Here is a 5,824-nt window from a genome sequence, read left to right on the forward strand (position 1 = left end):
TGGGAGGACTGCAAGGGAGTCCCACATAGGAAGACAATATGGCTACCAGACCAATGTGAGGCTGGGGATTTTGGTCAGGGTTGTTCTTGGAGGAGTGCAGGTAGATGGTGGGCTTAGCCACCCATGTTACTTTACGTCCGTCCCCTCCTGCACCTGCAAATATGGCTGTTTGGCAGAGGGAAACAAAAGGCAGGCTTTTATCACACTTGTTTGATATGACCAAACATTTCTGGGTGTTTCAATCTAATCATGAAGCTTAGATAATAACCTAAAGCATGTGTAGTTAAAGACTAGATTCTAATCTTGAAATCTTGCCTACTGGCTGTTTCTGGGTAATTTTGGATGCTGTATGGTGGAAGGTGCATCAGTACAGGGACTGGAAGATATGTCTACTTTGAGTGTCCTGGTGTTTTGGTGGTTTTCCTGGTTTCAAAGAAAACCAAAATGAAGGGAGGTGCACAATGGATGACTGAATTAACACTTCCCATTTTATGAGAAATATTATTGCCCCATGGCCAGAATTTAACCAACCTGTTTTATCAGGGCAGGCACAGCATTGCTGCAATAAGTTTGGCTTAACAGCATCATCATGGCATTCCCTGGCCTTGTGAACTCTCCCTAAAGTTCCTTTTGTCATTTTGTGCCAAATTATAGGAATATGTGGGGCATCACAGAAGAGAAAGGGTGACAGACACTAATTTCCTAGGCCTCTCGAGAAAGACAAGGCGTCCACGACCCCACTCATCTTGCCACTGCTAAATGTTCCTTCAGGAAGCAGTGGTTATGAATTACAGATCTACATTCCACTCCCTCACACTGTGCAGACATGCCAACTCAATGTAAATGGTGTCATATTAAAAATTGCCACCGGATTCACATCATGAATGGCATTTGTCTCCATTGTTAGGTCCAATGTGGTTTTACAATTGATCAATGCCTTGTTAGTTTTTGTTATGAGATACACACTCAGCCACTTGGCAAAGATATTAACCCACTCACCGTTTATGTGAGTAAACTTGAAAGGCTTGATTTAATAGAGATAAGCACAGCCACTGTAATTAGATTACAGGTGGCACTGGTTTCCGAGTTACTACTCAGCTGACAGAGTTATTAGAAAAAAACCGTGCTGCCCGTTTTGTTGTTTTTGCTGTTGCTCTGGGTCATTTTACATCAGCATTTTCCTTTAAACTGAATTCCAGTGTGAAATGTCTTTAACCCCTCTGAACATTGAAAATCATAAACTTGTCAAATTCGGCTGTCTATTTTTGATGACCTATCCAAACACTAAACAGTCTTTGAGGTCACACAATTAAAGTCAACAAGAATCAGGGAAGGGAACTCTCCAGTGTTTGAACTCTTACCCAGCACAAAGTGTTTGTCCGAGGTCAAGTATCTCAATCCTAGGACATCACTGCAGGAGTCCCTCAGGATAGTGTCTGTCCTCGGCCTAACAACATTCAACTGCTTCATCGGTACCTTCCCTCCATCATAAAGTCAGAAATGAGGATGTCCACTGATGAGTGCACATTTTGCCACCCCTCAGATACTGAATCAGTCTGTGTCCATATGCAGAAAGTGAGGACAAAATTCAGACTTGGGCTGATAAGCGGCAAATAATATTCATGCCACACAAGTGCCAGATGGACCATCTCTAACAAAGAGAATCTAACCATTTCCCTTTGACATTCAATGTTCAATCCCCCATCATCAACTTCCTGGGGGCTGCCATTGACCAGAAACTGAACCGGACCAGCCACATAAATATTGTGACCACAGGAGCAAGTTAGAGGCTAGGAACTCTGTGGCGAGTCATTCGCCTCCTAACTCCCCAAAGCCTGTCCACCATCTACAAGGCACAAGCCAGGAGTGCAATGGAATACTCTCCAATTTATTGGATGAGTGTGGCTCGAAAAGCACGCAAGAAGCTTGACACAAACCAGGACAAAGCAGCCTACTTGAGCTGCACCTCATCTGCCACCTTGTACCATTCACTCTCTCTACAATTGGCGCACAATGGCAGCGGTGCGTAACATCTACAAGATGCGCTGCAGCAACTCACCACCACTCCTTCAACAACACCTTCCAAACCCACAACCTCCACCACCGAGTAAGATCACCCGTAAGCTCCCCTCCAATCTGCTCACCATCATGACCTGGAACTATATTGCCGTTCCTTCAGTGTGGCTGGGTTAAAATCCTGCACCACATGTGCTGCAGCAGTTCAAGAAAGGAGCTCGCCTTCCCACCTTCACCTTCAGGGAAATTAAGGGATGAGCACCAAATACAGCGACCCTCAAATCCCAGGGAATAATAAAAAAGAATCCCTCCAGGTGGTGAGGAGAGGGGTCTTGAGCTGAGACCTTGAGCCAATGAGTGGTGTAAGCTCAGTGTTAGCAAAGGGGCTGAATGTTTTGCTAGAGACTTGATGTGGAGATGTTGGCGTTGCTAGAGACTGCCACCTAGAGGATAATTAAGCAGCTGATGGCTAATTTAGTTACTTGCTAGTGCTCATTAATGATTCTGCAGAGCATTTTGGTGGATAGTGACCAAGCCCCTTCTCCAAACATCAAACCAGCTCATTGGGAATTCTGAATAAGAATTCTGAACACTACTAATAGGTATATCACCGTTAACTCTGCACTCGTTGCTGGAAGTTTAACGAGGACTTTTGAAAACACATGGGGAGAGTTTGCCAAGTCTTCATCAACGCTCTTCTATTTATTCTGAAAACTCACTGAGGACTTCCCCTAAGATGAGTGAATTGCTTGTTACTGTACTTCACTGGATACCCTAAAGGAGTCATGGGCAGCAAGCTCGGAGTCACCTTTGGTCTTCAGGAGGAATGGGAGAAGGAGTTGAGGTCAGGTAAAACGGAGGCAGCTGCTGCAGGGGGAGAGGGATAGAATGGGACACCTTTGCCCTGTGCAGGCATAGAACATTCCTCCACCTCTGGACCTCCTCCGCTAGGACCTCCAATGTCACATTCGAGAGCCTGTGCACTCCTCTGATTCAGTCCCTGAGCCATCCTGTAACATTTGGGGTAGGGCCTGGGTAGGATTGTGGTCGGTGCAGACTCGATGGGCCGAATGGCCTCCTTCTGCACTGTAGGGTTTCTATGATTCTATGTCAGCCAGATTACTCCACATGTGAATGGATATGGTGGATAACTGGTTGGTCATTCACCCGCAGATTTGGCTGGACCATATAAAGCACAACTGTCCAAACATACAAAACAGGAGTAGAAGTAGGCCATTTGGTCCTTTGGGTCTGCTCCACCATTTGATCTGTTTGTCTTTCAAGTTCTACATTACAACCTACCCCTGATGATCTTTGATTCCCTTCCCTTGCCTAACAAGAATCTATCTAGCTCCCCCTTAAAAATCTTCAGTGACCCTGGCGCCATTGCCTTCTGAGTTCCAAAATCGCAAATTAGAATCATAGAAACCCTACAGTACAGAAAGAGGCCATTTGGCCCATCGAGTCTGCACTGACCACAATCCCACCCAGGCCCTACCCCCATATCCCTACACATTTACCCGCTAATCCCTCCAACCTACGCATCTCAGGACACTAAGGGGCAACTTTAGCATGGCCAATCAACCTAACCCGCACATCTTTGAACTGTGGGAGGAAACCGGAGCACCCGGAGGAAACCCATGCAGGCACGAGGAGAATGTGCAAACTCCACACAGACAGTGACCCAAGCTGAGAATCGAACCCAGGTCCCTGGAGCTGTGAAGCAGCAGTGCTAACCACTGTGCTACCGCCCTATTCCGCTGAGAGAAAAAAATTCTCCTCTTCCCCATCCTGCACAGGTGACCCCAAATTTTAAATCAGTGTCTTCCAGTTCTGGACTCACCCACAAGAGGAAACATCCTTTCCACATTCACCTTGTCAAGACCATTTAGGATCTTATATACATGGTGCTACAGTGGTTAACACTGCTGCCTCACAGCGCCAAGGACCTGGGTTCAATTCCTGGCTTGGGTCACTGTCTGTGCAGAGTCTGCACGTTCTCCCCGTGTCTGCATGGGTTTCCTCCGGGTGCTCCGGCTTCCTCCCACAGTACTGGTTAGGTGCATTGGCTATGCTAAATTCACCCCCAGTGTACCCGAACAGGCGCCGGAGTGTGGCGACTAGGGGATTTTTACAGTAAGTTAATTGCAATGTTAATGTAAGCCTACTTGTGACACTAATAAATAAACTTAAAAATTTTATATTTCAACCAAGTCGCCCTTCACCACAGACCATTCCAGGAGTAAGATAGTCACTGCCTTTTTTTTCTACTGCAAACCATCTCCTTAAACCGCTCTCCCTACCCCCATCATAGCCTCCAACAGGTAGGCACTCAAGGGGGGACAACAACTATGGCGGCGGTTCTGTCAGCAAGCCACCTCGCTGTACCCATCTCCCCGTGCTCCAGCCCCGCTGCACCTGTCTCCCCGTGCTCCAGCCCCGCTGTACCCGTCTCCCCGTGCCCCAGCCCCGCTGTGCCATTCTACCCGTGTTCCAACCTCGCTGTACCTGTCTCCCCATGTTCCAGCCCCGCTGTGCCTGTCTCCCCGTGTTCCAGCCCCGCTGTGCCTGTCTCCCCGTGTTCCAGCCCCGCTGTGCCTGTCTCCCCGTTATCCAGCCCCGCTGTGCCTGTCTGCCCGTGTTCCAGCCCCGCTGTACCTGTCTCCCCGTGTTCCAGCCCCGCTGTACCTGTCTCCCCATGCTCCAGCCCCGCTGTGCCTGTCTCCCCGTGTTCCAGCCCCGCTGTGCCTGTCTCCCCGTGTTCCAGCCCCGCTGTGCCTGTCTCCCCGTGTTCCAGCCCCGCTGTACCTGTCTCCCCGTGTTCCAGCCCCGCTGTACCTGTCTCCCCATGCTCCAGCCCCGCTGTGCCTGTCTCCCCGTGTTCCAGCCCCGCTGTGCCTGTCTCCCCGTGTTCTAGCCCCGCTGTGCCTGTCTCCCCATGTTCCAGCCCCGCTGTGCCTGTCTCCCCATGTTCCAGCCCCGCTGTACCTGTCTCCCCGTGTTCCAGCCCCGCTGTACCTGTCTCCCCGTGCTCCAGCCCCGCTGTACCTGTCTCCCCGTGCTCCAGCCTCGCTGTACCTGTCTCCCCGTGCTCCAGCCTCGCTGTACCTGTCTCCCCGTGTTCCAGCCCCGCTGTACCTGTCTCCCCGTGTTCCAGCCCCGCTGTACCTGTCTCCCTGTGTTCCAGCCCCGCTGTACCTCTTCCCCATGCTCCAGCCCCGCTGTACCTTTCTACCCGTGCTCCAGCCCCGCTGTACCTGTCTCCCCATGTTCCAGCCCCGCTGTACCTGTCTCCCTGTGCTCCAGCCCCGCTGTACCTGTCTCCCCGTGTTCCAGCCCCGCTGTACCTGTCTCCCTGTGCTCCAGCCCCGCTGTACCTGTCTCCCCGTGCTCCAGCCCCGCTGTACCTGTCTCCCCGTGTTCCAGCCCCGCTGTACCTGTCTCCCCATGCTCCAGCCCCGCTGTACCTTTCTACCCGTGTTCCAGCCCCGCTGTACCTGTCTCCCCATGCTCCAGCTCCGCTGTACCTGTCTCCCCATGCTCCAGCCCCGCTGTACCTGTCTCCCCATGCTCCAGCCCCGCTGTACCTGTCTCCCCATGCTCCAGCCCCGCTGTACCTGTCTCCCCATGCTCCAGCCCCGCTGTACCTGTCTCCCCATGCTCCAGCCCCGCTGTACCTGTCTCCCCATGTTCCAGCCCCGCTGTACCTGTCTCCCCATGCTCCAGCCCCGCTGTACCTGTCTCCCCGTGTTCCAACCCCACTGTACCTGTCTCCCCGTGTTCCAGCCCCGCTGTACCTGTCTCCCCA

This window comes from Mustelus asterias, chromosome 12, assembly GCF_964213995.1.
Source record: "Mustelus asterias chromosome 12, sMusAst1.hap1.1, whole genome shotgun sequence".
Taxonomy (NCBI): domain Eukaryota; kingdom Metazoa; phylum Chordata; class Chondrichthyes; order Carcharhiniformes; family Triakidae; genus Mustelus; species Mustelus asterias.